Source organism: Saimiri boliviensis, chromosome 3 (genome assembly GCF_048565385.1).
Source record: "Saimiri boliviensis isolate mSaiBol1 chromosome 3, mSaiBol1.pri, whole genome shotgun sequence".
NCBI classification, from domain to species: Eukaryota; Metazoa; Chordata; class Mammalia; order Primates; family Cebidae; genus Saimiri; species Saimiri boliviensis.
In genome coordinates this window covers 12,667,374-12,691,283 of record NC_133451.1, presented here as the reverse complement: position 1 = coordinate 12,691,283, position 23,910 = coordinate 12,667,374, and the positions used below count along the sequence as shown (strand labels likewise).

General features: G+C 40.7%; 1 pseudogene; it reads right to left on the bottom strand.

Annotated features, from left to right (window-relative positions):
- The window catches only part of LOC141583975 (splicing factor C9orf78 pseudogene), a 358,102-nt pseudogene that overhangs the window by 233,943 nt on the left and 100,249 nt on the right, over positions 1 to 23,910 (bottom strand).

The window sequence follows — 23,910 nt, the reverse complement described above, 5'->3', positions numbered from 1 at the left end:
TATCAATTAAAAATATCTCACTTGAGTTGACTTCAAACTCCAAAGCTAGTTTTTATTTTAAAAGGACATTAAATTTCTAATTCCATGAAAGCCTGTGGGAAACATTTTACCATCCAGACTTGGATGAAGGTGACTGCCTGCAACCAATTAAGATGTATTTCTGGTGTCTGGCAGCTTCCTGATCTACGCCTTCTGCCTCTTCATCACCAGGGACCATGTATTGAGTGGCAGATGCGTTCAAAGCAGCAGTGACTTGGTGGTGCTGCAGCCTGTTTCATTTGGTTCTATTTACAGGCAGCCCAGATGCAGCCAGTCAGCAGCTATGACACTTGGGGAACAACAGTTGCTTTTCCAAATCAACATATGAGACTTCATGGCATAACAGAAAGAACACTGTAGAAAAAGCATTGAGGTGGATTTCCAGTTCCACTACACTGAAGTTTTGTGACTCCTCCGAAAAACCTCCCTGGACCTCACTGTCCCTGACTGGAAAGCAATAGCTATTCTGCCTACTTCCCCAAAGTAGAGAGAGATTTTAAGGACTAAATGTAACAGTGAATTTAAACTGTCAGATACTAATACAGATACTAGTATTAGCCAACATTTTTAATGCTTTCTATGTGCTAGATGTGACTCTATGGTCTTTATATTTGTTTATTAATTTCAGCCTACTAGTAATCCTATGGGCTAAATACATTTTATCCTATGAGCTATATAAATACATTGTATCCAAATGAGCTAAATAAATTTTAAATATGAAAAAACAAGACACAAAGCTTTTGAGGAATTTGCTAAGGTGACAGAGCCAGTAATGCAAGATCCCCGGTGTGAGACCAAGCCTTAGTCACGATGCTACACTGAACATCTTAGGAGTTGTTTTTCTGTTGCTTTAGATTTGCTTGTAATACTACTCATTACACCAAGAAATCAGTACTTTGTCCACGCCTCTACAAAAGTACTTGCCATTTGGTAATAATTCAGTTTTTATATACCTGTATTCTCCATTAGACTGTGAGCTCCTTATGGGTGGGAACTAAACTGTACTCCTCTGTAATAGCTCCAGCACTGCATCCTGGATCTGGCATATTGCAGATAGGCACATCACCCTCTAGAGATTTGTTGGCTGTATAGATGGAAGGAAAGGAAGGAATAAAGGGCAGGTAGGCACCGTAGATGCATGGATGGGTGGGTGGATGGATGGATGGATGGATGGATGGATGGATGGATGGATCGATGGATGGTTGGATGGATGGATGCATGCATGGATGGATGCATGGATGGAAGCATAGGTGGGTGGGTAGATGGATGGATGGATGGTGAGTGGATGGATGGATGGATTGTTGGAAGGCTTGGTGGGTGACTGGATATGTGACTAAATGATTAGATTAACCATTAATTACCAATTTTATAGAGCACTATCTCATTTTGAAACTAGAATTGTGTATCTGCTCCATCCTCACTGAGTTTGCCCATAATTTTAAATTATTTTCTATCTAAAGTCATAAAGAACCCATTTACTATTATCATAGTCTTTAAAAACCCATAAGATTTGAAAAGGACAAAAACAGCTGCTGCTTCTGAGAGAAGGGCTGATTCTAGAATTTTGCCTCATATTTTAGGCATTTTTATAGTTGAGTCACCTTCATCTGTGGGGAAGATGTTCCAAGACCCCCAGCAAATGCCTGAACTTGTGAACAGTACCAAATCCTAATACACTATGTACTTTCCTACACATATATACCTATGATGAAGTTTAATTTATCACTTAGGTACAGTAAGAGGTTAACAACCATAACTAATGATAAAATAGAACAATTATAACAATCAGTTGCTCAGTTGCAATAAATGTTGTATAAATATGACCTCTCTCTCTCTCTCTCTCTCTCTCTCTCTCTCTCTGCCCCCCTTTACTCTTTCAAAATATCTTATTGTACTCTACTAACCCTTCTTCTTTGTGATCTATTGATCTGATAACTGAGAGAGCTATGGAGTGACTAAAGGATAAATGTCCTATATACCATATGGATAGCTGGACAAAGGGATAATTCACATCTTGGGCAAGACAGAGCAAGAAAGTGCAAAATTTGATTACTTTACTCACAACAACTGCAATTTAAAACTTCAGAGACATTATGCTAAGTGAAATAAGCAAATCACAAAAGGGCAAATATTGCTATTCCCCTCATATATGGTACCTGAAAATAGTCAAACTTACAGAAACAGAAAGCAAAAATGATGGCTGCCAGGGACTGAGGGAAGGGGAAATGGGAAGTTACTGTTTGATGGGTACAGAGTTTCAGTTTGTAAAGATGAAAAAGCTCTGAGGATGGATGTTGGTGATGACACCGCAAAAATGTGTATGTACTTAATGTTACTGAGAAGTACACTTGACAATGATTAAAGTAGTAAATTTTGTATTGAAGAAACATAAATTGTTTATTTCTGAAATTTTTCATTTAATATTTTCCAACTGTGCTTCACCATGGTAACTGAAACCCAGGAAAGTGAAGCTGTGGATAAGGAAAGACTACTGTGCTAGTCTTCTTTGAGCATTAGAGAATGAGAAAGTGTCTAGACTGAATCCTCAGCACACCTGCTGCAATGCAAAGGTAGACAAGCAATAAATTTGAGGTCAAAATAATGAGTCAGCCAAGGCCCTACCTCCCCTCTGTTTGTCCTCTTTTCTACTAACAACCAGTGGGTAGCTCCTTTGTATCCTCTTTCCCTCCTTTTCTAGGAAAGGTTGTGCTGGCATTTATTCTGTTCCTTTCTGTTCCACACTAAGTAAAGCTCTTTACCTCGACAGTTGCAGTTTTCAGTTGTCCCCTTACTCTCCCAATCTGCCATAACACCGACACTCTCAAGTTTAGCCTTATTAAGTTCTCTCAGAGACACTGGTACCAGCTGGACAATGCCCCCTCCCAAGAATTCTGGGTCCTTAACCTTTTCCCCAAGCTTCTAGGTTCTGATCCCACCCTCCTTCATTTTCCCAGCTAATATCCCTGTGTTACCACAGTGTTTCCCTCTGCCTGTTGAGTCCTCCAACCCTATTTAACCCATTCTCTACATTAAGTTGCCCCTATTAAAATACCAGTTAGAGCCTGCTTTTCTGAATGAATCCTTACTGACTCAACTTATTGTGTACCAGACACCATGCTATGCCTTTAAGCATATCATTGCATCTGCTCTTTATGGAAACTCTATGGGTACATTATCTTCTTTTTCAAGTGGGTAAACTGAGACACAGGGATAGTAAGGTTTTCACCAAGATCACACAAGCTTTAATTGCAGTAAAGAAATGAGAAGTAGAAGAGAAGCTTCTATCTTCAATGTAGTTCTGTTTAAAAATAGCTATTTGCATGAGACGTATGGTTCCTAGAGTGAATTTATGTCCTTGGTGCCAGAGTCCTTCTTATAACCAAAAGTACGCGCAAAGTTCCCTGAATAAAGGAGTGTGGTGTCCTTGCCCTCCACCTACAGATACTAATCACACACAGATTTACCTCCAAAAGGTGGTTGCAATATAGGACCGAGACAGGAGTGTGTGTGGGACTCTTAAGACTAACACAGACATCTAAGGTTATTTCCCACCTACACAGCTAAAAAGGAATCAAATTCCAATCAAAAAGTGATTAAAGTGATTATGTCTTTCCCTGAAGTTTCCGATGAAAAGAGAAAATAAAGTCTGTTGCGTTGGCTGGGAGCCACCCCAGACCACAATGTTTTCTTGTCCCTCGTGGTAGGTAACATCTACTCTCCACCCGGATTTTTTCTCAATATTCTTTCCCTTTTGGGCATCTCATAGTCTCTTCCAGCAGTTTTCATTCCCTCTTTTTATTATTTTGTCTTCCCATCTCTCTGTAATATAAGTAAAATAAATTTTTCAAAGACAGCTTAGTCATTTCAGGGAATGATTGGAGTGGCTTTTTGAACTTCACACACAAAAGAAATTCCCAATACTGACTTGTCTCATCAAAAAGTTACTCATAACCCAAAACCTCTGAAACTCTAGTAATTCTTCGTGTGTGTGTGTCTGTGTGTGTGTGTTGGAGTGGGGAGCAGGCAACTGAAAGACGTGTGCTGGGTATGTAATGACAGGGTTACTCTTACTCAGGGCCACCTACCTTGGGAGATCTGTTGCGTTTTTTTCTTTGACCAGAGACCATGATCAGCCGTACTTTTATCTTTACATTCTATGCCATCTCCAATTATAAATAAATAAATAAAGAATGTGTTTCACATGTCTATCTCCATTTGCTTATATTACACTGCTTTTTGGTTTTGATAATCATTTCTAATCAAGCTGAGATTCTTGACTTTGGCATGAAATTGCCATTTTTAATGCAGCTCACTGATACCTTAAACAAAAGGAAATGGCATAATTTCTTGTTATAAAATATATCCCCACAAGTTGAAATTTTTCTTGGAAGGAGCCTAAAATAAGCCAGGCATTCTGTCATTCCTTAACAGTCACCTTCTTCTGGTTGACAGCTGTGTTCCGGGAGGATATTGTGTATGGCACCAGCAGCCACCTCAAATAACACCCCATCATTGCAGATGCCATGAAGGGACCCCGTTAAGGAGACAGAGAGTGTAATTAATGGGATTAAGATCAGCCTGGCCAGATCTGTGCTTTGCTTAACCTCTCAGAGCCTCAGGTATTTCATGTTATAAAGTGTAAATAATTCCTACTTTCTGTAGTTAGCAAAAGGGGGTTATTACTAATAATAACATACATAATTATGCCACACACCATATTAGATACACATATGAGCACATTTAATCTATACAGAAATTCTTCAAGTCAGGTATTAATCAGCATCTTTTATTTTACATATGAAGAAACTGAGTCTCCAGAAGCTAATTAAGGTTCTCAAGGCTCCAGAACCCACAGGTGGTCAGCCCAAATTTAAAACAATTTATCTAAGCCCAGAGTTATGGCTTTGTTGCACACTATGCAGCAACCCATCAAAGAACAAACAGGTGCATAGCAGACAGGCAGAATGGTGACAGATAGGAAGCTTTTCTTCAGGGTTCTTTAACTTCCATCATATGTCCCCTTCAGTAACCTTGCATTCATGGCAGGAACAGGATGTGGAAGAGAAGCAGAGGGAGAGAACAATGTCAACATCAAGGAGAAACTCTTGGACAGTGAGGGAAGTTGGAGGATTTTGGTGGAGAAACCTGTTTTCACTTGCATCGGCAGACTGCATCTTGGTCTAGGGCTATAAGTTTTGTGGGTCTGAGTATGGCAAAGTATCAAGTAATAGCTGATACTTTAATACGAGATTCTAGTTCCTAAATGAGTCCAAATCTTTAGAGGAAAGTATGTGAAATAAATATTCTCCTCTAAGAATTTGGATTCATTTGGGAAATAGACCCAGCAATAAGGCAGAGGGTAAAATCCAGTGCCTACATTTTTGCTGATAAAGCTAGATTGTAGGTGCTGCTTGGACCCACAGCCAAAATGGGCTTCTGGAATGACAATCCTTCATTTTCTCCCACATTCCCCCAGATTCTATTTCCAGAGGGAACTAAGAGATTAGGCTGTGTACAAGAATCACTTTCAATTATTTGACCTGAACCCTAATTCTTCCTTAAGAGGCGAGAAATACTGCTCGAATTGTCTAATTTTTGAGCCAAAACAGCTTCAAAAAAAGAAGACACTTCTCTCTTCCCAATTATATTAACACAGTATTATAATAAATACACAGTCCTATTTATTAAGATGAAATGATACTCTTTATCTCAGGTACATTATGATTAAGAAGCTTCTCTAGGAACCTGGCTTCCACATTGAACACTGTTTCTATGCAAAAATACATTCTACCTTCTATACAACCTACCCACCAAAGATTGGAAACCCAATCCACTTATCAGTATAAATATAGCACTATAATCTCAAAGTACTCAATATTTCTTACGAGAGAATCAGCTACAAACATCTCACTTGTAATTGGAAAAAAAAAAAAAACAACACTATGTTAAACTCTAGGGGCCATGATAATGAAGAAAATCCAAATTCAACTGGCTCCTTTCCCATTCATCTTCTCTGCACGTAATACCTTCTGCTTATTTTCATTTTCTTTCCAAACATCTAATTACATAGGAAACAGAAATATTTTAAAAGATAAAACTGCTTGTAGATGTGATGTGAATTTATTCTGTTAGGGCTCTGGGAAGCTAAAACCTCTCAGGATATAGGGAGAGATAATTTACCAAGTAATTCCTTCAAAGAGCTAATTTGTCACTCTATTTTTAGAGATTATTACCCTCACTTTGGATCACTTCAGAATAAGGTTCATCTATTTCTGCCTTACCTGTGTGTGTAAGAAAGTAGTTCCAGATTGCAGTTTGATTTTTACTGTGTAGCAACTCTTCACTAAAGAAATAGTCCCCGAGAACCTACAGTATTCCCAAAAGTATCCTAGTAAGTGGCAATATAGATAGTTTTAGGTTGGTAATTTCAATATCCACATAGACGATCAGTCCGAGACCCATACTTCTTGATGCTTTGACTTCCTCCCCTATAGAAATTGTCTCCTCCATTCCACTTCAGTTACCCACTTTATTGGTATTTCCCAGACTATCACACCATAGTACTATTTCTCTAAATTATTTAAGAATACCATATTTACTTCCAGCTCCATATACAGCTTCTCCTGCTGTGTCCACATTGCAACAGTTCCTTCTGCATAGATTAAAACTTATTCCTTTTTTGTACTGTTCTTCTTGCTCACCTCTTCTTCCTACTCAACTTGAAATTTGTAGTGCATCAATACCCTACATACTATCAGCATCTCTCTCTCATTCTTGCCTGGGCAGGGAGGAAGACCTAAATCATGCTTAAGGCCAATTTGCCACCCATTCTGTGCCTGCAAACATGGGTTGAGGAAAACACACAACCACATGTATTGGTTCTGCTCTGAATTCATGAGCACCAACCTTCAGAAGGTTCTCACTGCTGTCCAGGAAATATGCCACAGTGCCTTAGTCAAATGTGTCTCCCACTCTCCCGGCTGTCTATTTCTCACCTTCTTTTCTCTCTTCAAAGTTCTCTCATATGCCCCCATCTCCTGACTCTTAGCGAGTCTTGCATCTTGTATAACTGAGACAACAGAGTAATCAGAAGACAACTTTCACATGTTCCCATACCACATCTACCACACTACATCTGAACCATGTGTACTGCATTCTTTTCCTATAATGATGACAGGATTGCTCTATCTAAAGCCACCCAATTCACGTGTCTGCTAAATACTATCCCATTTCACTAAATCCCATTTCACCTATTCAAGAAAATTGCCCCAGCAAAACCTCCCTCTATCTTCTCCATCACTGTTTTCTCTCTTCCAAATCATCACCAGCAGCATATCAATAGGATATAATACCCCACATCAACCTCTTACAGCTATGGTCCTGATATGATTTGACTGTGTCCTCACCCAAATCGCATCTTGAATTCCGATGTGTTGTGGGAGGGACCTAGTGGGAGGTAATTGAATCATGGAGCACGTCTTTCCTTTGCTGTTCTCATGATAGCAAAGAAGTCTTATGAGATCTGATGATTTTAAAAAGAGGAGTTTGGAGATTTTTAAAAATACATATTTTAGGTTCTAGCAAGATGTCCAAATAGGAACAGCTCCTGTCTGCAACTCCCAGCAAGACCAACACAGAAGGTAGGTGATTTTTGCATTTCCTACTAAGGTACACTGTTCATCTCATTGGTACTGTTTGGGCAGTTGGTGCAGCCATGGGGGGTGAGCAGAAGCAGCGTGGGGGTCACCTCACCCAGGAAGTGCAGGGAGCAGGGGAGCTTCCGTTTCCCAGCCAAAAGCCATGAGGGACTGTGCTATCCATCCAGACACTGTGCTATTCCCACAGTCTTTGCAATCCACAGATCAAGAGATTCCCTCATGTGCCTATACCACCAGGGCCCTGGGTTTCAAGCACAAAACCAGGTGGCTGTTCAGGCAGACACCAAGCTAGCTGTAGGAGTTTTTGTTGTTGTTGTTGTTGTTGTTGTTGTTGTTGTTGTTGTTGTTGTTTTCGTATCCCAGTGTCACCTGGAATGCCAGTGAGACAGAACTGTTCACTCCCCTAAAAATGGGGCTGAAGCCAGGGAGCCAAGTGGTCTCACTCAGCAGGTCCCACTCCCACAGGGCTCAGCAAGCTAAGAACCACTGGCTTGAAATTCTCACTGCAAACACAGCAGTCTGAAGTCAACCAGGGACAATCAAGCTTGGTGGTGCAGGGGGTGCCTGCTATTACTGAGGCTTGAGTAGGCAGTTTTCCCCTCACAGTTCTAAGGACTGGGCGGGGCCCAACACAGTATGGCAAAGAGGCTGTGGCCAGATGGCTTCTCTCGATTTCTCTTAACTGGGCAGAACATCTCTGAAAGAAAGGCAGCAGCCCCATTCAGAAGCTTATAATAAAACTCCCATCTTACTGGGACAGAGCACCTGGGGGAAGGGGCAGTTGTGGGCATAGCTTCAGTGGAATTAAACATTCCTGCCTGCCAGCTATGAAGAGAGCAGAGGATCCTGACAAGGAGGGTACTATCAGCACAGTGCTTGAGTTCTGCTAAGGGACAGTCTGCCTCCTCAAGTGGGTCCCTGACCCCTATACCACCTGACTGGGAGACACCTCCCTACAGGGGTTGAGAAACACCTCATATAGGAGACCTCTGGCTGGCATTAGGCCAGTGACCCTCTGGGGTGAAGCTTCCAGGGGAAGGAGTAGACAGGAATTCTTGCTGTTCTGCAGCCTTCGCTATGATATCAGGTAAGCAGGGTCTGCAGTGGACCTCTAGCAAACTGCAGCAGATCTGCAGAAGAAGGACCTGACTGTTAGAAGAAAACCTAACACACAGAAAGCAATAACATCAATATCAACAAAGAACTTCCACACAGAAACCCCATGCAAAGGTCATCAATCTCAAAGATCAAGGTAGATAAATCCACAAAGATGAGGAACACCAGCACAAAAAGGCTGAAAATTCCAAAAAACAGAATGACTCTTTTTCTCCAAATAATCGCAAATACTCTCCAGCAATAACACAAAACTGGACAGAAAATGAGTTTGATGAATTGTCAGAAGAAGGGTTCAGAAGGTGGGTAATGACAAACTCCTCTGAGCTAAAGGAGCATGTTCTAATCCAATGCAAGGAAGCTAAGAACCTTGACAAAAGGTTACAGAACTGCTAACCAGAATAACCAGTGACCTGATGGAGCTGAAAATCAGCACGAGAACTTAGTGAAGCATAAACAAGTATCAACAGTCTAATTGATCAAGCAGAAGAAAGGATATCAGAGATTGAAGATCAATTCACTGAAACAAGGCATGAAGACAAGATGAAAGAAAAAGGATTGAAAAGGGATGAACAAAGCCTCCAAGAAATATGGGACTATGTGAAAAGACAAAACCTACAGTTTACTGGAGTTCATGAAAGTGATGGGAAGACCAGAACCAAGTCAGAAAACACACTTCAGGATTTTATCCGGGAGAACATCCCCAACCTAGCAAGACAGACCAACATTCAAATTCAGGGAATATAGAGAACACCCCTAAGATATTCTTCAAGAAAAGCAACCCCAAGACACATAATCATCAGATTCACCAAGGTTGAAACAAAGAAAAAATGTTAAGGGCAGCCAGAGAGAACAGTTGGGTTACCTAAAAAGGAAAGCCCATCAGACTAACAGCAGATCTCTCTGCAGAAACCCCACAAGCCAGAAGAGAATGGGGGCAAATATTAAACATTCTTAAAAGAATTTTTAACCCAGAATTTTATATCCAGCCAAACTAAGTTACATAAGTGAAGGAGAAATAAAATCCTTTACACATAAGCAAAGCTGAGGGATTTTGTCATGACCAGGCCTGCCTTACAAGAGCTTCTGAAGAAAACACTAAATACGGAAAGGAAAAACCTGTACCAGCCACTGCAAAAACACATTAAAATATAAAGACCAACGACGTTATGAAGAAACTGCATCAACTAATGTGCAAAATAACCAGCTAGCATCATGATGACAGGATCAAATTCATACATAACAATATTAACCTTAAATGTAAATGGACTAAATGCCCCAATTAAAAGACCCAGACTGGCAAATTGGATAGTCAAGACCCATTGGTGTGCTGAATTCAGGAGACCCATCTCACATGCAAAGACATATATAGGTTCAAAATAAAGGGATGGAGGAATATTTACCAAGCAAATAGAAAGAAAGAAAAAGGCAGGAGTTGCAATCCTAGGACCTTATTAAACAGACTTTAAACCAACAAAGATCAAAAAAGACAAAGAAGGATATTACATAATGGTAAAGGGATCAATGAAACAAGAAGAGCTAACTATCCCAAATATATATGCATCTAATACAGAAGCACCCAGATTCATAAAACAAGTTCTTAGAGATCTACAAAGAGACTTAGACTCCCACCCAATAACTGTAGGAGACTTTAACACCCCACTGTCAATATTAGATCAACAAGAAAGAAAGTTAACAAGGATATTCAGGACTTGAAATCAGAAAATTTCAGGCCAATGTTCCTGATGAACATTGATGTGAAAATCCTCAATAAAATACTGGCAAACCAAATCCAGCAGCACATCAAAAAGCTTATTCACCACCAACAAACTGGCTTCATCCCAGAGAAGCAAGGCAGGTTTAATATAGAGTAATCCACCACATAAACAGCACCAAAGACAAAAATCACGTGATTATCTCAGTAGATGCAGAAAAGGCCTTTGATAAATTCAACTCTGCTTTATGCTAAAAACTCTCAATAAACTAGGTATTGATGGACCATATCTCAAAATAATAAGATATTAATGACAAACCCATAGCCAATACCATACTGAATGGGCAAAAGCTGGAAGTATTCCCTTTGAAAACCGGTACAAGACAAGGATACCCTCCCTTACCACTCCTATTCAACATAGTATTGGAAGTCCTGGCCAGAGCAATCAGACCAGAGAAAGAAATAAAGGGTATTCGAATAGGAAGACAGAAAGTCAAATTGTCTCTGTTTGCAGACGACTTATTATATATTTAGAAAACCCCATCATCTCAGCCCAAAAACTGCTTAAGCTGATAAACAACTTCAGCAAAGTCTTGGGATACAAAATCAATGTGGAAAAATCACAAGCATTTCTATACACTAATAATAGACAAGCAGAGAGTCAAATAATAAGTGTACTCCCATTTACAATTGCTACACAAAAAATAAAATATGCAGGAATACAACTTCCATGAGACATGAAGGACATCTTCAAGGAGAAGTATACTTTCAGAGCATCACTTTGTTCTCCTAGCTTCTCCTTCTTAGGCTCCTTCACTGGTATCTCCTCTTCTCCCTGACTTCTGAATGATGAAGTGCTCAGAACCAAGTCCTTGGATCTCAGTGCTTATTTATTTTATTTTTATCTTATTTACACTTACTCCCTGGGTCAACTCATCTAATCCCATGGCTTTACATATCATTGATACAATATCCATAGATTCATCACTAACCTAGACATCTCTGAATCTCACACTCCTAATTCAACTTCCTATTTAAAATCCCCTAGATGTTTCATAGGCATCTCAAGCTCCACAATTCCAAAACTCAGTTCCTTATCTTTTTCTTCCAACCACTCTTCCCATCGCCTTTCCTACCTGAGTAAATGGCAACTCCATCTTTTCAGTTTCTCAGGCTAAAGCCATTAGGGTTATTCTTTACTCCTCTTCCATACATTACACTGTTGTCCTTAATTTTGAAGAATATCTAGAAGTGAACCACTTCTCACAACTTTTCCTGGAACTATCCTAGACCAAGCTGCCATCATTCATTGCCTGAATAATTATTGCAATCGATTTTTGAATGAGTCAGCTAGTTCCCCTATTTCCAAACCAGAATGACTTTTTAAAATCAAATGATTTCTCTGCTTTGCTCAAAACTCTCCAACAGGTTCCCATGTCACTCAGAATAAAACTAGAAGCCCTTACCCAGCCCTAAAGGCCTTTAGTATCCCAGCCTGGCTCCCTCCCTCTCTGATCCCATCCCCTACCTGTGCCTCCTCTCACTTCGCTCCTTCCACAAAGACTTCCTCACTGTCCTGTTCCATCCATCACTCATCTGCCTCCAGAACATTGTCCTGAGTGCTCTTCATAACTAGAAATCTCTTCCTCCTGATATCCTCTCTTAGTTTCCTCCTCCATTTCACACAGGTCTATACCCAAATTACCTTATAGGAATGGCAACCCCTAAGTAATCATGGAAGATAGCTGTACACTCTCACTCTTGTCTTGTACCCTGGCTTTGTTTTCCTTCTTAATGTCTATCCATGCCTGACACCTTGTGTGATGTCTGGCTCACCCCACTAAAATATCTATTCCATGAGATTAGACACTTTATGTCTTTTTGTTCAATGCCATATTGCCAGTGACTACAACAGTGTCCCTAGAGGCATTCAGTAAATTAGCTGAGTGAATGAAAGAATGCATGAGTGGATGAATGAACTCTTGGGTTATGAGACTGTTAAAGCTTTTCTGGAAAGACCTTTCACACGTCAAGGCCACAACAAAATGTGAATAAAAAATTAGAATTAGTTTTTATTCTATGATGTTGAAGAGATTCTCCATGCCCTTAACCAGAACCCTTCAAGAAATGTAGAGTTGTGGGTCACCCAGGACTACGATAGTTCAGTCTGTTATATTTTCTAAGTCAATTCTCATAACAAACTTCAACAGTGACTTGAGTCTCACAACCTCATCAATATTCGTCTTGCTTTAGCCAAGCATGGTGGCACGCACCTGTGGTCCCAGCTACACAGGAGGCTGAGGCAGGAGGATCAGTTGAGCCCAGGAGGTCTGGGCTGCAGTGAGCAGTGTCTGCCATCACTGCACTCCAGCCTGAGTGAGAGAGTGAAACCCTGTCTCAAAAAAATAAAAAAAAAAAAACAAGTAGACTAACTTTGCCTGACAATGGACAGTGATCAAAAGATCAGGAATGTTTTAGCTTGTTCCCTGCTTAAGATCATACCAACCAATGAATTGCTCCTAGCAGGGTCTCTCCCTTCCCAGATGAGCCAGCACACATATGCCTCATCCACCATTCTGATGCTGTTTTCTTTCCCATCTCCTGGGACAGTTGGCAATCATTCTTGAAACTGCCTAATATGACCATTCTTCAAAGCCCTGGTACTCCAGATGCACAGTTTTTTCTGTAAGGGTAAAGACCTTACAGAAGACCTGAATGTCTCATCGGTGTTAAAACAGAAAGACTTAAAATATTACCAATGCTTCTTTTACTGACCCGCTAGGTGGGAGCAAGTTCACAGACCAACACTGAGATTTATTCTTCTATCTCCCTAAACTGAAAGGCATCAAGTGGATTACTACAACTCTCTGCTAACAGAGGATTGAGCATCTGTGTCCAGTCCCTGGATCTAACCGTTGCTCAAGTTAGTCTCTTTCTTCTAATCAGGAAACATATTTCTCTCTGCTCTAGGGAGCTGCTACAAACACATGGACCATGGATAAGACCACAAGTTTGGTAGTCAGACAGAGATGGGTTTGCATCCCATCTCAGCCCCTCATTGACTGTGTGATCATGGTTATTTACTTCACCTCTTTGAACGTCAGTTCTTTTATCTGTAAAGTAGGGATGACAATCATACCTACCTCATAACGTTGCTGAAAGGTTTCCTTAATATAACATGTAATAGCTTAATACCATGCCAGGCACGTAGGAATGATTTAATAGATTAATTTTTTAATTTTTACTTTTCAGGGCTCTTCTCACTATGGTATGTTGTCTCCACATAAATAACAATGATTTCTCATTCCACATACCCATTTGCAATATAATTTTGACACTCACTCCTCCTATCAAGATGCAGAATCTATTTCTCACCCAGCTCCTCACTTGAATATTCGGGACTGGCCTGTGACTTGCTTTCATCAATAAAATGCAGCAGATGCTTGGTGACTTCAAGGCCCAGAGCTTAAAAGGCTTGGAGCATCTGTTTCACTCTTAGAAGACAGCTGGCCTAGAAAGAAGCTGGGGTTAAGCCATTGAAGAGTCCAATATCACGTGCAGAGAAAAGCACTTCAAGAAAGGCTGAGGCACTGCAGCCAGAAGCCACCAGGGCCCAGAGGTGTCCAGGAGCCATCTTGGATACAAGAGTTGGATTATCATTGTCTGTCTAGTGTAGTCATGTCTGAGCATTTCCATACTAAAATATTACAGATATTACTTTCTCTTAAATTACTTTCCTTTAACTTCTTATTTTGTTATGTTTGGGAATTATGTAGATTTGGTTTTGAAACTATATTGTAGGTGGGTTGTATTACCTTTTCAGTAAAGAAAGGGTTATGTAATATTTGTTATAAAAAGAGAGTATAACTTACCAAATCACTGCCTTTAGACAATTTAAACTGGCTCACCCAGACCCAGAGGCCCCCTGACTAATGTTTGATTACCCATACATAATTAGAAAAAAATCTATGTGTAATTGTTCACAAACTCACATTCATTTCTTTTATCATAGATCTCTTTGTCCAGGCCAGGGTTTCTCAATATTCACTAATCCAGGGACTTTTTGACTACATGAAAACAATAATGTATCTCTCCTATGTCTCTCTTTCTCTCTCTGTGTGTGTGTGAGTCTTTCTCTCACATGCACATGCACACAGCAGCACCTCCTCCTCTGCCTCCAGCGGAAGGCCCACCCCTTCCAATCACAGCAGCAGATGACGACAAGCTCCTCAAGGAACTGAACAGTTAGGTGCATCCCCGGGCACCATCTCTTCTCCCAGAGTGCCTGGAACAGAACCCAGTACTTATTAAATATTGTGTTTATATATTCTGTGTTGACTTCACAAAGTGAAAGAAAACATTGCCTGAAATTAGTAACAACTCATTCAAAGTTCTGACTCACTCCAATCTCCAGAGGAAATATGTACCTCCAGGCTTCCCTCCACACACATATGGAAATCAAAAGCCTGAAAAATTTTCCTGCAATACCAACATCTTCACATTAAATGCAATTTTGCACAAAACCAAGTTAATTGCCTAGAAATATTCAGAGGGATTGTATTAATTATTTTGTATAACGAAGGTTTATAAAGTATCTTTATGTGTGGAGAGAACTAACATTTATTGCATCAGATACTTTATATAATTCATCTCAATGCTCACAACATAGTGCAATCCCCCCTTCACAGATGAGGAAATCAGTGAGCAATCAGTATGAAGAGTCTTGAAGATCAAGGTCATACCCTGACAACAGGCAGAGCCCAAGTCTCTGAGAGCTAAAGTCCCATGTGCTTTTTGCTCCACTCCAACTGTTAGCAGCTGTAGAAAGGCCACATGTCCTGGAGCAATTACTTAATCTCGTTTGCCTTCTCTTTTCTATCTGTAAAATGGGGAAGATAATATCACCAACATCACAGAGCTTTGCAGACCACATGAGTTGCTACAGGTAAACCGCTTAGGCCAGCATGTGGCATGTACTAAGAACAAAAACACACTTTGGTAATCACTATTTCTTGGCCCCTGCCGTTTTCCACAAAAGGAATTTCCATGTGTTTAGGACACTAAAGAGAGACCTCATGGGTTCATGGGGACTGAGCTCTGACAAGGATGGGAAAACAGGAAGTAAACAGACTGTACCAGGTGTCTCCTATAACAGCCTGTTTTGTATTTCCCATGAAAAGGGCTTTCAACACTTGGTATATCACCAATGCCTATTTCCATGATTCATTTATTTTTCTGACTTCTCAATGTGTGTTCCCAGCACCTGGGGGCATAAAAACCACATAGCGAAACCCCAGCATTGAGTCATCACAGAAACAACACTTTTCAATCAGGACTCAAAACCTGGATTTTTGGGGAAACACAGAATAAAAGGGATCTTAGTGATGTTTTGCAACACCACCCCCTATTTTACTGAAGAGGAAACTGAGGCACGGAGAAGAAAAGCAGCTGTTTTCTCAAGCTATTCCTCAACAGCTCTGGGATGACTCTCCTTATTTTACATGTCTCACTGCTCTCCAGTGCACAGCCTGTACTCCAGCCATTGCAAATTGTGTGAGCTCCCAGATAGACCATGTCCTCAACCCCAGGCCTATCTGCCTTGCACATGCTGTTCTTCAGCCCAGAATCTCTCTGTCTGTATTGTCCACCTGGATATTTGCAGCTCGTCCATCCAGCTCAGCCCAAACCCCCAGCACTCTCACCCGGCTTCTGTCAACAGACTCCTCCTCCTGCCAGGATTGCCTTCCGGCCTTCCTCATTTTATTTGTTTAATATAATTCAGATCACAACACTCTTCTGCTTAAAAGACTCTAATGGCTTCTAGGCACAATTAAGGTCTAACCCAAATAAGGTCTCCTAGGAACATGCCCTGCTGACCTCTCTGACCTCACATCTTACCATCACCCTGACACTGTGCTCCTTCCAGAGGGGCTTTTCTTCTGCGCCTCAAACACTGAGAGTCTTGCTAGGGGCCTCAGGGCTTGTGCAACTGCTTTCTCTTCTCCCTGAAACCCTTGACCTCAGACTCACCTCACAGGGGCAACTCCTTGTCATTCTGATCTCAAGCCAAATGTCACTGTGTCAGATTCCTCCCGTCACCACATGGTTATCCTAACTTCCCATCCCCCTGGGTATTTTTCTTTAAAACATTTCAAACTCTGTAAAATTATTGTGTTCATGCATTTACTGCCTGCCTCTCCCCCTAGATTCTCTACTCTATAAGAGAAGGAATATGGTCTTGTTTACTGATCATCTTCAGAGGCTAACACAGTGCCTGGTACAGAGGTGGTGCTTGAAAAATACTGACAAGATGGATGGATGAATTCATACCTAACCCTGCCAGACAACCCCTAAAGGCTGGTGTTTTCAAGAAACCACAAACGGCAGTTAATAAATTCTCTGGTATCTACTGTCTATCAGCTGGGGTTTCCCAGGACAGTCTCAAAATATTGGCCTCATCATAGAAGTTTTTTGCTTTGGTTTTCTTAAAACAATTCATTGTTCTCTCCACTCATCCTTATCTGAGAATTTTATTTTCATCTTCTCACCACATTTGGGTTTAAATTCAAAAACAGAAGGGTTCCTGACCAAGGGATGCCCTGGGTGGGAGGGAAACAGATCCCTGGGGAAGGGAGCCAAGGATCACAGGTCTTGTTCTTTCTGAGATGTGACTAATAATTATTCAATGTCTCATTCTCTTTATATTCTAAAATAAATTTGATGCTCTCTGAGGCCCCTTCCAAAGCTAAACTTAATTAACATTCATTCACTCAACAAAGACAGACAAATATTTATGCCATGTGTTTGTGCCAAGCACTGTCAAGATGCAGGAAATGCAGCCCTGGAAGAACAGCCAGGAATATCACTACCTTCAAGGAGTTTATGGGATCTCTGGAGCATAATCTGCTATTGAATTCTCAAAAGGTTTGATCTTACTCATGGAATATTTTAATAATAAGAGACTGGGTTTCTTACACACTGCCGCCCTGGTATGAGACATCTAATCTTTGTCTTCCAGCCTCATCCTCTGCTTCCTACTACAAGTGAAAGAAACTCCTCTCCTGCCTCTTCTCCTATCTCTGACAGGTGTTTCGTCCAGCCAGTGTTTGGGCTTTCCCTCTGTATTCATCAGGGTTCTCTAAATGGACAGAATTAATAGGATAGATGTATATATGAAGGGGAGTTTATTAGGAAAATTGACTCACACAATCACAAGGTGAAGTCCCATAATAGACTGTCTGCAAGCTGAGGAGCAAGGAAGCCAGTCCAAGTCCCTAGACTTCAAAAGTAGGGAAGCCAACAGTGCAGCCTTTAGTCTCTGGCTGAAGGCCTGAAGGCCTGAAAGCCCCTGGCAAACCACTGGTGTAGGTCCAAAAGTCCAAAAGCTGAAGAACCTGGAGTCTGATGTTTGAGCGCAGGAAGTGTCCAGGATGGGAGGGAGATGAAGGCTGGAAGTCTCAGCAGTCTAGTCCTTTCACATTCTCTTGCCTGCTTTATTCTAGCCATACTGGCAGCTGATTAGATTGTGCCCACCTAGACTAGAGAGACAGATAGTGGGTCTGTCTCTCCCACTCCACTGACTCAAATGTTAGTCGCCTTTGGCAACGCCCTCACAGACACAGCCAGGAATAATATAATTTGAATCCTTTAGTCCAATCAAGTTGACAGTCAATATTAATCATCACATCCACCAAACAGCTCAGATCAGATAGGGAAGGGCACTTAGCTGCACAAGTGAAGCTTCAGTGTATGCGAAGAGAGAACATGGGTTAGGATCCAGGAGCTGGGCATTAATCCCCATGACTCACTTGGAGTTTCTGGAGAATGTCTCTTATCCTCTCTGGCTCTCAATGTCCTTACCTACAAAATAGGGTGTGGTGGCCATGAGAATGCCTCTCTGAGACCTCCCACTGCATGAAGTAGAATTGGTCAAGAGCCCCAGCCTTACTGTGCGAAATCAGTCACCACACTGGCACCATCAGCAGCTCCCAGCTAAACTGTGTGTGTGGCAGGGACACTTCTGGGAGAGGCAGGTGCATTTCTAGGAAACACAGAACTCCTCTGACCAGCAACTCTGGCCCAACTCTCCACCAGCTTTGCTAAAATTTCTTCACACTTCATGGAAGTCTAATACTTTCCCTGCTCAAGCTTTTTTGCTATTCTGCTCCCCATGAATAATACCTAAATCACAGTCTGATGACTCCCCCAGTCTCCATGTTTCTTCACCCTCAAGGGTAGTTTTTCTAATCAATGCCTTGTGTTTTTTTTTTTGTTTTTTTTTTTTTTTTTTTTTTTTTTTTTTTTTTTTTTTTAGACACAGTCTAGCTCTGGCACCAGGCTGGAGTGCAGTGGCATGATCTCGGCTCATTGCAACCTCCACCTCCCGGGTTCAGGTAATTCTCCTAACCCAGCCTCCCAAGTAGCTAGGATTACAGGCATGCATCACCACACCCAGCTAGTTTTTGTAATTTTAGTAGAGATGGGGTTTCACCATGTTGCCCAGGATGGTCTTGATTTCCTGACCTCATGACCTGCCCACCTCAGCCTCCCAAAGTGCTGGGCTTACAGGTGTGAGCCACCACACCCAGCCCCCTTGCATTCTTAACACCACCTTAACACCTGCTTCCTGAACCAACACACTGGGAAAACAATACCTTATTTTCCCTCATACGTTGTTATGAAGGTGGTGTCAGTGAAAATGTCTTATAAACTATGTAAAGCTTTACAAAATATAAAGCATCCTGTGAAAGAGACAGTGTCATTCATTCATTTATTCCACAGTTCAGTACTGATCAGTCCACGATGAGCTGGGGGCTAAGCAAAGGATCTTGAGGTAAGGACTAATGCTCTTGACTGAGCAGATCACAGCCTAAAGGACACCTCCAGATTCATCATGGCCGTGTTTTAGAAACTAATATCTTAGGCCAGGTGCAGTAGCTCGTGCTTGTAATCCCAGCACTTTGGGAGGCCAAGTCTGGAGGATTGCTTAAGCCCAGGAATTCGAGACCTGGATAACATAGTGGAAGCTTGTCTCTAAAAAAGAAAATCAAAAAATTAGCCAGGTGTGGTGGCACATGCCTGTTGTCCCAGCTTCTCAGGAGGCTGAGGTGAGAGCGAGAATCACTTAAGACCAGGAGATAGAGACTGCGTTGAGCCATGATCACACCATGCACTCCAGCCTGTGTGACAGAGGAAGACCCTGTCTCAAGAAAAAAAAAAGAAAAAAGAAAAAAGAAGAAAGAAAGAAAAGAAAAGAAAATGTCTTATTTTTCTTTTCTTATAATTTCCATTTTTATTGCAGATTCAGAGGTATATCTGCACATTTATTACATGGGTATATTGTGTGATACTGAGGTTTGGGGTATGACTGATTCCATGACCCAGGTGGTAAGCGTAGTACCCAATAGTTAGTCTTCCAAACCTTTCTCCTTCCTTCCCTCCCTCCCACTTCTAGTAGTCCCCAGTAACTATTGTTGCCACCTTTATGTGCATGAGTACTCAATGTTTAGGTCCCACTTATAAGTGGGAACATGTGGTATTTGGTTTTCTGTTTCTGCATTAATTCACTTAGGATACTGACCTCCAGCTGCATCCATGTTGCTGAAAAGGACATGATTTCATTCTTTTCCACGGCTTCATGGTATTCCATGATGTATATGTACCACATTGATGGGCATGAAGGTTGATTCCATGTCTTTGCTATTATGAATAGTGCTGGGATGAACATATGGGTGCATTTATCTTTTTGGAAAACTGATTTATTTTCTTTTAAATACACACCCAGTGATGGGATTGCTGGGTCAAAGATAATATTAGATAATAATTTTTGATAGGGAAATGGGAAAAATAAAACAGAGTAAGAGAAAAGATGAAAGGGAAGAAAGAAGCAGCCATTACATCAAGGAACTGGGAGTGTTAGTGGCTACTTAAGTGTATGTGAGAGTTTTTTAAATTGTGCTCAAATGCAATTTGATGCTCTACTCTTGCCAGAGCCTTGCAGCACCAGGGTGACTGATTGGGATGCAGTGGTTGTAACACTTCTGCAGGGAAGCTTCAACTGTTGTCAGCATTTTGTGGCCCAAAATATTCAGCTAGACAAAAGACCTCCAGGACAATATGTTCTGTGTTGTAATTTTCCAAAGGCGACATGATTATAAAACCCAAGCAGATGGAAAGACGATTGCAGTGGACGGGGAAAGCTGTTAGCAGTTTCCATTTGCAGACAAAACCATTATTTTTAAACAGATCGCTGCCAGAATTTGATGAATCTGGTACTCTTTGCACCCTCTGCTTTGCAGAAAGCCCTGTAGCTCTGTCAGACTTTGCAAACAGTTGTGGGATGCTATTTTTGTACATTTGTTTATGTCAAAGGCATTGACTCAGAGTTTCACATTTAGCTTGCTGTTAATCTCTAATAGGCCATTAACGCATAGTTCCCAACTGTAAAAATTGGACTTCAAAATAAGTGGCAATGTGATCATCCTTTATTTAAAATATTACTGCACCCCATCATTCTATGTCAAGGCTCAGCTTGTTTATGGGAGAGCATGATTACATAATTACATATTAGAAACAATTTGTAAGGAAAATTGATTAGTATATTTTACAGCAAGGATTTCACCAGAAATAACCCTGTCTCTAGCTGCAGGAGCGGTGCACCAGGTTGAAAATGGCACAACTTCAGGAGCTTGTCACCATCCTGTTTATTTCTTGTCACAGGAAGAAGTAATTGCCCACAGAGCAATGAGGAACAAAATATCAGCTTTGAACACCGTGATCCACAAATCAAGTTTTCAGCCATATGATAGGGTTCTAGAAAGAGTGCTCAGCAGGAACTCATAAGTCTCTAGTTCTAGTTGTAAGCCTGCTGGTAACGTGTAGGCAAGTTGCTCAGACTCTCAAAACCTTCACTCCTTCCTCAATAAATGGGAATCCAACAGTGGATTTCCAAGGGTAAGAGGTAGACAGCGTCCATACACAGATGGGTGGGAGTTGAGCAGAAGCTAAAGGCAGAGATGAGCATCACTTCAGACTGGAAGACTGGTGGAGAATGGGTGAGTGACCATCATTTGGTGGTCCTTCTTCTTCAGTGTGAGGAGCACTAAGACACTGCCCACTCAGCTTCCACACAGCCCCAGGACTCCCAGGTCAAGTCTCTCCATTTCTGTCCATCATGCTTTCCTGTCTGCATGTTCTCACTCCTTTCAGTGGCCTCTTTTGTGTTTTTCATGATCTCTGGCAACAGAAAAATTTGTTCTGCAAAAAATAAGTCTGAATCTTTCTGCAACCTTTGTTTCAAGTTCTGCAGATGATTTTTGTCTTTTTTTTTATGAGTTGAGAATAAAGATAGCACACTATTTAAAACCTCAAAATAAAATACCAGACCGTGGAAATATAATAAGAACAACAATATTAGTAATAAGATCTGACCTTCCAATGGACTCTTAGGAGAAACAATGGCATAAATGGTTAATTGTCACAAATATGAAAGTGCTTATTTAGATTAAAGAATTTTTAATTAACTTTTACTTTGCTTTTTTCTCATTTGTGAAGTCAGATTCATCATAAAAAAAGAAAGGAAATGCACATGAACAAATTAAGAGAATAAAGACGAGTAAAAAAGGAAGAAATGACAGAAATCATCATTCATAGTCTCTCTTTATAATTCCCTCATCCAGAGGAAAAAATGTTAACACTTTAGGGCATCTTCTTACACTCTTTTCTGTGCATGTACAACATAAATTTACCAGACTAGATTCACACCATATATACCTGTACTATTACCTGCATCTTTAACTCGACTATATATCATAATTTTCCATGTTATATTTTTTTAATCACACCATTTGAAACAGCTGTATTTTATCCCATTCCACATATGCACCACAATCCAGAAAAAAAAAAAAAAACCTGGAAACTTCTTTGTCACCATATTTTTGCACTTGTCCTCATTTATCTCCAGTTCCCTATCAGTTTTTTAATGTTTCTGCCATTATGAGAGCAAAATATAACAACTATGACCAGACCAAAGATTGTCTAAGGAACCAAATGTGTTGAATAGATTGCAAATGAGACCTTTTCTAGTAAACTTGCCAACTCTTCTATATGGCTACAAACCCTTTCAGACTGCTGCTTCTACTTGATATGATACGTTGGAGCTTCCTGAAGGTAGCAATGATGTCTAATTCATCTTTTCAATACCAGTGCCCATCTCAGGGTCCAGCCCATAGTAGGTCCCAATAAATAATTGTCAAACTGAACCAAACTAAACCCTTCTCCACTCATGAGTAAATACCTACTCATCCTGCAGGAAGTCCAAACTTAAAAATCACCTCCTTTTTCTGTGAGCACACAGTTTTTGTTTCCACCCACAATAATTTCATATGATTTTATCCATATTCTTTAGTATTTATCAAATAGATTTTCTGTGCCTGAATATCTTCCTCACATATCAGGCATGTTTATTCCCAGCACCGAAGACAGTCTGGCATGAAATAAACTGAATGACATTCACAAGTTGGGGATTTTTTGAAGCTAGCATAGTCATACACAGTGCTGGTACTTAATGAGCACCTGCTGAATTGAACTGAACTGAACTGAATTGGTGTTAGGATTTCCAGCAGTGAAACTGGATAAACAGCTACTTCTTTACCTCGAGTTTTACCCTTAATGATTTTACTGATGTCCAACAATGGATGAGCACAACATAAACTGTTTCCCCTTTATCACCTCCCAAAACTGAAAATGCTGACACTTTTCATGCCCTGTTGATTCTTTTCCTTTTTACGAAGGATAAGGTCAGACACGGTTTACTTGAAGTGATGGTATCGATCTTCATTCTGGAGACGCAATTGGATCTTTCCCTCACAGGCAAGTCGTCATTGACTTTTACTTGGAGAGACAGATACTGACCATGAAATGCATTGGGGGAAGTCAAGACTCAGTATTCAATTGTGACTGGCCCAGTGAGCTGGAATTTTTACCCAGACAGACCTAACCTTAATTATCTTGTTGAACGGGCTCTTCCATATTGCTTCCAAAAGAGCTTTATGCCAACACAGATTTGTACCATGAGAAAAGGGACATTAAATATTTAAACTTTCAAATTAAATAAAAATTGTACCCTTTGCAAACTCACCATTGTTTAAGTCATATATTGAGTACACCAAAGAACAGTGAAGACAAGAGCTATCTGAGTGAGCAGATTCAGGTGGAGCAAGACTATAACTCTACCTTGGATAGGTCTGTGCAGTTTAAAAAACACATTCATGAGCATTGACTCAGTTGTCCTTCAGAACACCCTTGCAAGAACAAAATACTCATCTTCAGAAACAGAAAGCAGGACTCATAGAGAATAAGGAATAAATTCAGTGTAGCACAGCTGCT